The sequence below is a fragment of the Arachis hypogaea genome, chromosome 1, assembly GCF_003086295.3.
Source record: "Arachis hypogaea cultivar Tifrunner chromosome 1, arahy.Tifrunner.gnm2.J5K5, whole genome shotgun sequence".
In the NCBI taxonomy this organism is placed as follows: domain Eukaryota; kingdom Viridiplantae; phylum Streptophyta; class Magnoliopsida; order Fabales; family Fabaceae; genus Arachis; species Arachis hypogaea.
The window spans coordinates 77,742,526-77,753,441 of NC_092036.1; the positions used below are offsets into that span (position 1 = coordinate 77,742,526).

Genomic DNA, 10,916 nt, shown 5'->3' on the forward strand with positions numbered 1-10,916 from the left:
AAACCTTAGACTGTCCCCCGTCGCGCATCCCCAAGAGTCTATGCATAGAGTTCACATTCAATCATCATATAATCACTCAATGGGGGCTATCCATACCCGGGAATTTATACGTGCCCGGTCACCCTTACGACGTAGGGTCAACAGAGTATCGAGATTCAACCTGGAACACGTGGTGGCGAGCCACGGCTCTTACCCAGGGAACTCGTATCTCAGATAGCATTATTCATAAGCCATTTCATAGTCATAATCATTATTTAATCATTCATCAAGCCATGGCATATTAACTCCTTTTATTAACAACCTCCCTTTCACATTTTTCATCGTCATTCCCTTATAATTCAACTTGATTACCCTTTCCGGGTCCTGACCAAACTTTTTATCAAACTCTTCTCATCCTTCTTAATATCGAATAATCTTAAAATCAACCCAACTCTAACATTAAATCAATCACATCACACGAGGATTGAACTTTAACTTCTCGAACTCATGACTATCACTAAGACATCCTCGACACTCTATTTTCTTTTCTATTTTTAATATAGCAAATGAACTCGGAATTGCACAAACTTTATGTCCAGGCGTTCATATTGAAATAAGCTTTCTAACAAACTAAATATCATAATTTTCTGATTTTTCTAGCCTCAGGAATAAAGGAAAAACCGTGACTGCTCTGCAGTGCATAAAACCAGAAAAACAGCAGCAGCATGTGATATTCAAAATTCAATATAAAATCCAAGTTAAATCCAATGACTTTGAAAATTAATGTAGTTAAAATTTACTCATCCAGGTTTCTTTCTCAATTGGTTCTGAGTCAATACCATTTTTAATGAAAAAGTTACATTACCTGGAAGTTAAGTAAAAATGAGACAAAATCTGTTTTAAAAACCAACAAGCTTAGTACCTTTCAATTGGAATAACTTTTATTACAAAACTCCAATTAAGCTAAATTTTGATTTGAGAACCCCTAGCTCATATAAAAACAAGTGTGTCTTTGTTGCAACCCAATTTCTATTTAATTCTAAGAGTTACAAGCATTGGAAGTTGATGCATAGCTTGCTGAAATCTGTTTCTTTTTAGTTTTGACCACCAATATTCAAAAATTCACAGCTCCCAATCCTCAACTCTTAAAATTCTGAAATTTTAGAGAACTAAAGAAAGTTAATCAAATTTTATAACAAAATTGGTTTCGCTCCAAGACTCAACTCGTAAAAGTCGCAGCAAGACAAACAAGTTGCTGCCTGTTTGATCTTTTCTGCTGCTGGACAGATTTAACAACCTAACTTTAAAAATTTGCCATAAATTGTATATTTAACAAAAAAGTCCCAAAATTTCCAGTTTAGTTCCTTATATTCCCAAGTTTAGCCCAAACTTGGTCTCATGCAATTCCGATCATTACATAATTAGTTACAGCATATACAATACCACCACAACACAACTCTACATCCTTATTAACAAACACCAATTCTAATCCATCATAAATAAATATAAGAGCACACTATTAATAGCTTTCACACCTCATAATTCTAATATATAAATTCACTAACAAATCTATTCTAACAACATTACAAGGCTAATCATTAAATACAACAAACAATCCAACTTATTCTATGGTTCCTCTAACCTGAGTTTTCACAACACCGTAAATATTAAACGTGCGAAACTTAAACCATACCTTGGCCGATCACTTAATTCACCCAAGGCAGCTTCTCAACATAAAATCACAGCCCCTCCAAGCTCAATCAAACAGCCCCAAAGCAAGCCTTGTCACCAACAAAGCTCCAAGTAATCCAAATTCAAGTTCAATGCATAAACACCCTCTTAAACTACACCTAATACACATATATATGTTCCAATTCAGTTCTCTATTACCAAAAACAAGATTGAGCTAGGGTTAGGGTGTTCTTACCATACCCATATGCTCAATAGCTTGAGCCCACAAGTTCCGGAATCTAACTTGAACCTAGAACACAAAAATTAGACAAGATTCACTATAGGTTTTCAAGTTTACCAAAGAAAGAGGGATAGAGATTCTGAACTCAATAGAAGGCTTACCAGAGAAATTGTTTGGATAGAAAGGTAGAGCTCGACGCGCTGAGCGCGTGGCCGCGAACGGTGCGGCAATCGGAGCCCGGATGAGGAAGTTATGGTAGTTGGAAGGAATGGTGAGGGTTAGGTTTCTTCTCTTCTCCCCCTTGCTGTGTTTTTCGTTGCTGTGGTGAAATGGAGAAGATGAAGCTGCTGCTTCATTTATGTTAGGGGCCCGGTTGAACCCATGGGTCCGGTTTGGGCCCCGGTTCAACCGGTTCGGCCCTTCCGGTCCGATTTTGGGCCAAATTATCGAAATTGGTATCAAAATTTTCGTTTCGACGAGCTCTATCCTATTTCAATATTAGTTTTGTATTTTTAACTTTCCTAATTAAAATTCAATATATTAACTAATAATTTACCGATTTTAGCGGGGTTTACATCCTACCCACCTAATTAGGAATTTTGTCCTCAAAATTCAGAGGGAGTTACCTGAAAAGAGGTGTGGGTAGTCCTTTCGCATCTCTGATTCAAGCTCCCAGGTATGTTCTTCAATACCTGCCCGACTCCAAGCTACTTTCACCAAAGAAACTTCCTTTCCGCGGAGACGTTTGGTGCTGGTATCATCAATCCTAACCGGAGTTACTGGAAGCGTCAGGTCTTCTCTCACTTGGACTGATTCCGGTTCTAGGACATGACTAGGATCAAAAGTGTATTTACGAAGCTGCGATACATGGAACACGTCATGCAGGTTCGAAAGATGTGGTGGTAACGCGATCCTATACGCCACTGGTCCAATTCTCTTCAGGATTTCAAACGGTCCAATGTAACGGGGATTTAACTTCTTGGTTTTGATGGACCTCCCTATTCCAGTGGTTGGAGTAACCTTCAAGAAGACGTACTCTCCTTCCTCAAATTCTAGAGGCTTCCGTCTTCGGTCTGCATAGCTCTTCTGACGGCTTTGAGCTTCAAGCATTCGACTCCGAATTCTCTTTATTTGCTCAGTGGTTTCACTTACCATTTCAGGTCCTATCAAGCTCTTTTCTCCTGCTTCGTACCAACATAATGGAGACTGGCATTTTCTTCCATACAAAGCCTCATATGGAGCCATTCCAATACTTGCATGATAGCTATTGTTATAAGCAAATTCTACCAAAGGCATATATCGATCCCAGCTCGCCGGTTGATCCAAAACACAAGCTCTTAACATGTCTTCCAAGGTTTGGATTGTTCTTTCTGATTGGCCATCCGTCTGAGGATGATAGGCAGTGCTTAAGCTCAATTGAGTGCCAAAAGCTCGTTGAAATGCACCCCAGAACCGTGATGTAAAGCGAGGATCTCTATCCGATACAATGGTGGAAGGTACGCCATGTAACCTCACAATCTCCTTTATATATAAGCGCGCCAACTCCTCCATAGAACAACTTATCCGAATAGGCAGAAAATGAGCTGATTTGGTCAATCGGTCTATAACCACCCAAATAGCATCACAACCGGTCCGAGTCCTTGGTAAGCCCAAAACAAAATCCATAGCAATGCTCTCCCATTTCCACTGTGGAATCTCCAAAGGTTGAAGGGTTCCTGCTGGCTTTTGGTGTTCGATCTTAACTTTCTGACAAGTTAGGCATTTAGAAACATGTAACGCCACATCATTTTTCATTCCTGGCCACCAGAACATCGTTTTTAAGTCTTGGTACATCTTAGTGCTTCCAGGATGAATGGAGAACCCGCTCTTATGAGCTTCCTTCAATATGTTATGTCGCAAATCCCCAACATCTGGCACAATTATCCGGCCCTTGAACCTCCACAATCCATCTCTATCTTCTGACACTCTCCATTGCTTGCCTTTCTCAATCGCCGGCAAAATCTTATACAATTCTTGGTCGTTCTGATGAGCCTTTATCAGTTCAGCCTTGAATTCGCTTGAGATCTGTAATTGGCTTAAGCATAAAGTCCCAAACTCTTCTCTGATTCCCAATTTCAATCCTTCGAAGGCTCTCAACAACTCTTCCTCTCTCAGCATCATCCAAGCAGCACATAGGGATTTTCTACTCAAGGCATCCGCCACTACATTCGCCTTTCCCGGATGATAGTTTAGCTCGAAGTCATAATCCTTCAGAAGTTCCATCCACCTCCTCTGACGCATATTCAATTCTTTTTGTTCAAACAGGTACTTCAGACTCTTATGGTCCGAGAAGACTTGAAATTTCACTCCATAGAGATAATGCCTCCAAATCTTCAAGGCAAAGACAACGGCTGCAAGTTCCAAATCATGAGTCGGATAGTTTCTTTCATGAGGTCTTAATTGACGTGAGGCATAAGCTACAACCTTATGATGCTGCATCAACACGCATCCTAAACCTTTCAAGGATGCATCACAGTACACCTCGAATGGTTCTCTCGGCTCAGGCAACACTAGTACAGGGGCGGTAGTCAATATCTGCTTTAAGGCAAGGAAACTCTCCTCACACTCGGGAGTCCACACAAAAGGAACATCCTTCCTGGTCAGCTTCGTTAAGGGTAAAGAGAGCTGTGAAAACCCTTTAATGAACCTTCGATAATAACCCGCCAAGCCTAAGAAACTCCTGATTTCCGTCACTGAAGTTGGCCGCTCCCAATTCATCACCGCCTCAACCTTAGCGGGATCCACTGCTATTCCTTGTTTACTTACCACATGGCCAAGAAATTTCACCTCAGACTTCCAGAACTCACACTTGGATAGCTTGGCATACAACTTCCTATCCTTCAGAATTTGTAGCACTGTTCGCAAGTGTTCAGCATGCTCATCCTCAGTCTTAGAATAGATAAGAATGTCGTCAATAAACACAACAACAAACTTATCCAGATATGGATGGAAAATTCTGTTCATGTAATCCATGAATATCGCCGGAGCGTTAGTTAGTCCGAAGGACATCACGGTATATTCATAGTGGCCATAGCGCGTTCTGAAGGCAGTCTTTGGGATATCCTCATCTCTAACCCTTATCTGGTGGTATCCGGATCGTAGATCAATCTTGGAGAACACGCCAGCTCCCTGTAATTGGTCCATCAGGTCATCAATCCTTGGCAGCGGATATTTATTCTTCACTGTAACCTTATTCAGCTGCCTATAGTCAACACATAAGCGCATGGTTCCATCTTTCTTCTTCACCAATAATACTGGCGCACCCCACGGAGATACACTTGGTCGGATAAAATTCTTACCCAACAGATCCTCCAGTTGAGACTTCAATTCGGCCATTTCTAGAGGCGACATCCTGTAAGGAGCACTCGAGATTGGTCCGGCCCCAGGTACTAAATCAATAGCAAACTCAACTTCCCGTTTCGGTGGAAATTCATCAATATCATCAGGGAACACCTCCGGAAACTCACACACAACTGGGATTTGTTCCAAATCTTGATCATCACCCGAAACACCCGCAGCTAGCAACAATATCCCCTGACATTCAGCCCCAGAACAGTTCACCATCATGGAATTCAAGTAGTAGTTATTCACTACAACCGGCCCTTCAGTGTCTTCAGGCATGAAATACACTGTTTTCGCCGAGCAATCTAATAGAACGCGGTTCTTGGATAACCAGTCCAATCCCAGAATGAGATCAAGACCAGTCATCGTCAAACAAATTAAGTTATGCACGAAATCACGCCCTTGTACTCGAAAAGGAACTTGGGGGCACCCTAATCTAGTCACCATAGCCTCGTGGGTAGCATTATATACCTTTAAATCATACCCCAGTACTACTATTTTCAATCCTAGCTTATCAGCCTTCTCAAATGCAATAAAAGTATGTGAAGCTCCAGAATCAAACAAAGCATTCAAAGTTTTACCCGCCATCTCACATTTACCTCGGATCAATGCCTCTGACCCCTCAGCGCCTATAGAAGAAGTAGTGTATACCCTTCCTGGTTGCTGCACCCTGCCTGTCTCATATCTCTTCTTCTCGGGGCAACCACTAGCCAAGTGTCCCGGCTGCCCACAGGAGTAACAGACTCCAGTCCCAAACCTACATTGTCCTGAATGATACTTTCCACATCTGTGGCAACTCATATCCTGCTGTGGCTGCTTACCCTGTCTCCTTCCCTGATTAGCATTGGTATTAGGCCTCCTGGAGTTGCCTTGCCCCTGATTATTCTGAGGAACAAAGCTACCACGCTTGAACTGTCTGCCTCTGGGTGCAAAATTTCTCCCTGTGGTCCTCTGGAATGGCATCCTCATACCCCCTTTTTCTGCTGCAGCCCTTCTAACACAATCCTCTGCCACCCTGCTCCTATTTACCAACTCAGAAAACACCCGAATCTGCATAGGCGCCACAAAGCTCTGAATGTCACTCCTAAGGCCTCCTTCATACTTTATGCATTTCCACTCAGCAAAGTCCTCAGGAGCTCCCTGACAGATGCGTGAGAAGCGGCACAATTCCTCAAACTTACTGGTATACTCAGTGATGGTCATCTGTCCCTGTTTAAGCTGAAGGAGTTCGAGTTCTCTGGCATTTCTAACTGAAGTGGGGAAATATTTTTTATAGAATTCATCTCGGAACAACTCCCAAGATATCACAATCCCATCAGGTTGCAAAATGCGCCTCATGCCCTGCCACCAGTGCTGAGCTTCACCATGCAACTGATAGGTCCCAAACTCAACCCACTGCTCATCCGGAACCTGTTGAGCCTGTAATGCTCGCTCAATGGCCTGTATCCAATTATCAGCATCAGTCGGATTCGAGGTCCCTCTGAAAGTTGGAGGGTGAACCTTCAGGAAGGAATGCAGTGACATAGGACCATTCTCACCATTATTGCCATTATTTCCATTATTAATTTGATTTCCCAGGGCTTCAGCTGTTGCTTGCATTGCTGCTGCCATATTGCCTAATGCAGCCATGAAGTCTATAGGATTAGGAGTGTTTCCTGATGCCTCAGGCATGGCATTGCCTATTCGGCCTCTACCTCGCCCGCGTCCGCGTCCGCGAGTAGACATCTGGTCCCTATACACACCAAACAGGTGATATCAAGTTGATCAGTCTCAATATCGCAAGTTCAGTGCTTTAAGTCCCAAATGCATGCTCAGGAACGTTTATGCCACATACATCAATTAGATATCCTAATAGCACATAAACACATACACAGAGAATGCACAAAAGCACAATCAGTCCGTCCTCAGGCTCTATAGGAACGAACAGCTCTGATACCATAATGTAACACCCTACTACACAGTGTTTTATGCTTAAGTCATAGAACAGAGGTAGTGTGGTATTACAGACCTTTAATAGTAAGGATATACATATAATACTGAAAGAAATAATATACTAGGAGCCTTGAAACAGAGCGGGTAAACAAAAATCGCAAAATAAAAAGCGCAACGCTCAAGGAATAGGATTACTTGCGTGCTAAGAAACCTAATAGGAACATGATAAAACAATAAACGAAGGGATAAAGAAAAGCCAAGGAACAACATAACTAGCCTCTGACTCAGCCTGCGAAGCTAAGGCTGGCCGGAGGATACATATATACATATAAACATACATAAGTGTCCCCAAAATATACCAAAATACCAAAGTAAACTCCTATCTCTCCCTCAACCTCTAAGAGGAGCAGCATACATAAGTTACTTGGAGAGTAAGCTACACATATACATACATATATACAAATAGAAACCAAAATATACCCAAGGACTACTTCGCTTTCCAGAATCCAGACGCCTAGCGAGGAGCCTCTCGACCTGCATCTGAGAAACAACAATACAATATGGAATGAGAACCGGAGGTTCTCAGCATGGTAAAAGTGCCACGCGTATAAGAAATACGGTCCTGAGAATGCCATAGGCAATCCTAGAACTCCGTTATTCAATTAACCAACTTAAGTACTAAACAGAAGCCATAAACAGGGGTAGGTATTCTAAATCTGCCTAACTTACTCAAGTTCAAGCTTAACCTAACATCAAACCATTTCCTCCGTTTTCTCCATCCTTTCATCATTCAGAATGTAACAGAAACAAGCAACCAAACAAGTTCACGCACAAGTAATGATCAAATAGTACAAATAACAAGTATAACAAATAGCAGGTAATATATATCAATTAGGCATACCCAAAAAAATGCATAGCAATCAATACAAACAAATGCATATGATGCATGCCTGTCCTATGGCTGATGGGGCCCATCTGTCGGTTATCCAGCCAACCCGACAAGTCCGAAAACCTTAGACTGTCCCCCGTCGCGCATCCCCAAGAGTCTATGCATAGAGTTCACATTCAATCATCATATAATCACTCAATGGGGGCTATCCATACCCGGGAATTTATACGTGCCCGGTCACCCTTACGACGTAGGGTCAACAGAGTATCGAGATTCAACCTGGAACACGTGGTGGCGAGCCACGGCTCTTACCCAGGGAACTCGTATCTCAGATAGCATTATTCATAAGCCATTTCATAGTCATAATCATTATTTAATCATTCATCAAGGCATGGCATATTAACTCCTTTTATTAACAACCTCCCTTTCACATTTTTCATCGTCATTCCCTTATAATTCAACTTGATTACCCTTTCCGGGTCCTGACCAAACTTTTTATCAAACTCTTCTCATCCTTCTTAATATCGAATAATCTTAAAATCAACCCAACTCTAACATTAAATCAATCACATCACACGAGGATTGAACTTTAACTTCTCGAACTCATGACTATCACTAAGACATCCTCGACACTCTATTTTCTTTTCTATTTTTAATATAGCAAATGAACTCGGAATTGCACAAACTTTATGTCCAGGCGTTCATATTGAAATAAGCTTTCTAACAAACTAAATATCATAATTTTCTGATTTTTCTAGCCTCAGGAATAAAGGAAAAACCGTGACTGCTCTGCAGTGCATAAAACCAGAAAAACAGCAGCAGCATGTGATATTCAAAATTCAATATAAAATCCAAGTTAAATCCAATGACTTTGAAAATTAATGTAGTTAAAATTTACTCATCCAGGTTTCTTTCTCAATTGGTTCTGAGTCAATACCATTTTTAATGAAAAAGTTACATTACCTGGAAGTTAAGTAAAAATGAGACAAAATCTGTTTTAAAAACCAACAAGCTTAGTACCTTTCAATTGGAATAACTTTTATTACAAAACTCCAATTAAGCTAAATTTTGATTTGAGAACCCCTAGCTCATATAAAAACAAGTGTGTCTTTGTTGCAACCCAATTTCTATTTAATTCTAAGAGTTACAAGCATTGGAAGTTGATGCATAGCTTGCTGAAATCTGTTTCTTTTTAGTTTTGACCACCAATATTCAAAAATTCACAGCTCCCAATCCTCAACTCTTAAAATTCTGAAATTTTAGAGAACTAAAGAAAGTTAATCAAATTTTATAACAAAATTGGTTTCGCTCCAAGACTCAACTCGTAAAAGTCGCAGCAAGACAAACAAGTTGCTGCCTGTTTGATCTTTTCTGCTGCTGGACAGATTTAACAACCTAACTTTAAAAATTTGCCATAAATTGTATATTTAACAAAAAAGTCCCAAAATTTCCAGTTTAGTTCCTTATATTCCCAAGTTTAGCCCAAACTTGGTCTCATGCAATTCCGATCATTACATAATTAGTTACAGCATATACAATACCACCACAACACAACTCTACATCCTTATTAACAAACACCAATTCTAATCCATCATAAATAAATATAAGAGCACACTATTAATAGCTTTCACACCTCATAATTCTAATATATAAATTCACTAACAAATCTATTCTAACAACATTACAAGGCTAATCATTAAATACAACAAACAATCCAACTTATTCTATGGTTCCTCTAACCTGAGTTTTCACAACACCGTAAATATTAAACGTGCGAAACTTAAACCATACCTTAGCCGATCACTTAATTCACCCAAGGCAGCTTCTCAACATAAAATCACAGCCCCTCCAAGCTCAATCAAACAGCCCCAAAGCAAGCCTTGTCACCAACAAAGCTCCAAGTAATCCAAATTCAAGTTCAATGCATAAACACCCTCTTAAACTACACCTAATACACATATATATGTTCCAATTCAGTTCTCTATTACCAAAAACAAGATTGAGCTAGGGTTAGGGTGTTCTTACCATACCCATATGCTCAATAGCTTGAGCCCACAAGTTCCGGAATCTAACTTGAACCTAGAACACAAAAATTAGACAAGATTCACTATAGGTTTTCAAGTTTACCAAAGAAAGAGGGATAGAGATTCTGAACTCAATAGAAGGCTTACCAGAGAAATTGTTTGGATAGAAAGGTAGAGCTCGACGCGCTGAGCGCGTGGCCGCGAACGGTGCGGCAATCGGAGCCCGGATGAGGAAGTTATGGTAGTTGGAAGGAATGGTGAGGGTTAGGTTTCTTCTCTTCTCCCCCTTGCTGTGTTTTTCGTTGCTGTGGTGAAATGGAGAAGATGAAGCTGCTGCTTCATTTATGTTAGGGGCCCGGTTGAACCCATGGGTCCGGTTTGGGCCCCGGTTCAACCGGTTCGGCCCTTCCGGTCCGATTTTGGGCCAAATTATCGAAATTGGTATCAAAATTTTCGTTTCGACGAGCTCTATCCTATTTCAATATTAGTTTTGTATTTTTAACTTTCCTAATTAAAATTCAATATATTAACTAATAATTTACCGATTTTAGCGGGGTTTACAATTTAAACATGTTCGATTATAATTTATCCTCTTTTCTTTTAAGAGTAAAACTTTATCTCAGGTTTCCTTCCAACAAGATTGCAGTTTTCATACATGCTTGACAAAGAAGAGAAAATACAATTTTGCTCTTAGCCAAATTAATCTTTCCATTTACAAAGTTTGTGTAATCAATTTCCACTTGAATTTATATTGAGATAATGCCACATTTACGCTTTTATTAATCTTTTGAAGGATGTT

General features: G+C 40.4%; 1 long non-coding RNA gene across 1 annotated transcript; it reads right to left on the minus strand.

Moving 5' to 3' along the window:
• Positions 1-7,465: 7,465 nt before the first annotated feature.
• On the minus strand, positions 7,466-10,433 carry LOC140174437 (uncharacterized). The gene is made up of 4 exons (XR_011863590.1): positions 10,265-10,433; positions 10,119-10,172; positions 9,885-10,041; positions 7,466-7,744 (listed from the first exon to the last, which is right to left on the minus strand). It is a non-coding gene; the product is annotated as an uncharacterized lncRNA (long non-coding RNA).
• Between the last annotated feature and the right edge of the window lie 483 nt (positions 10,434-10,916).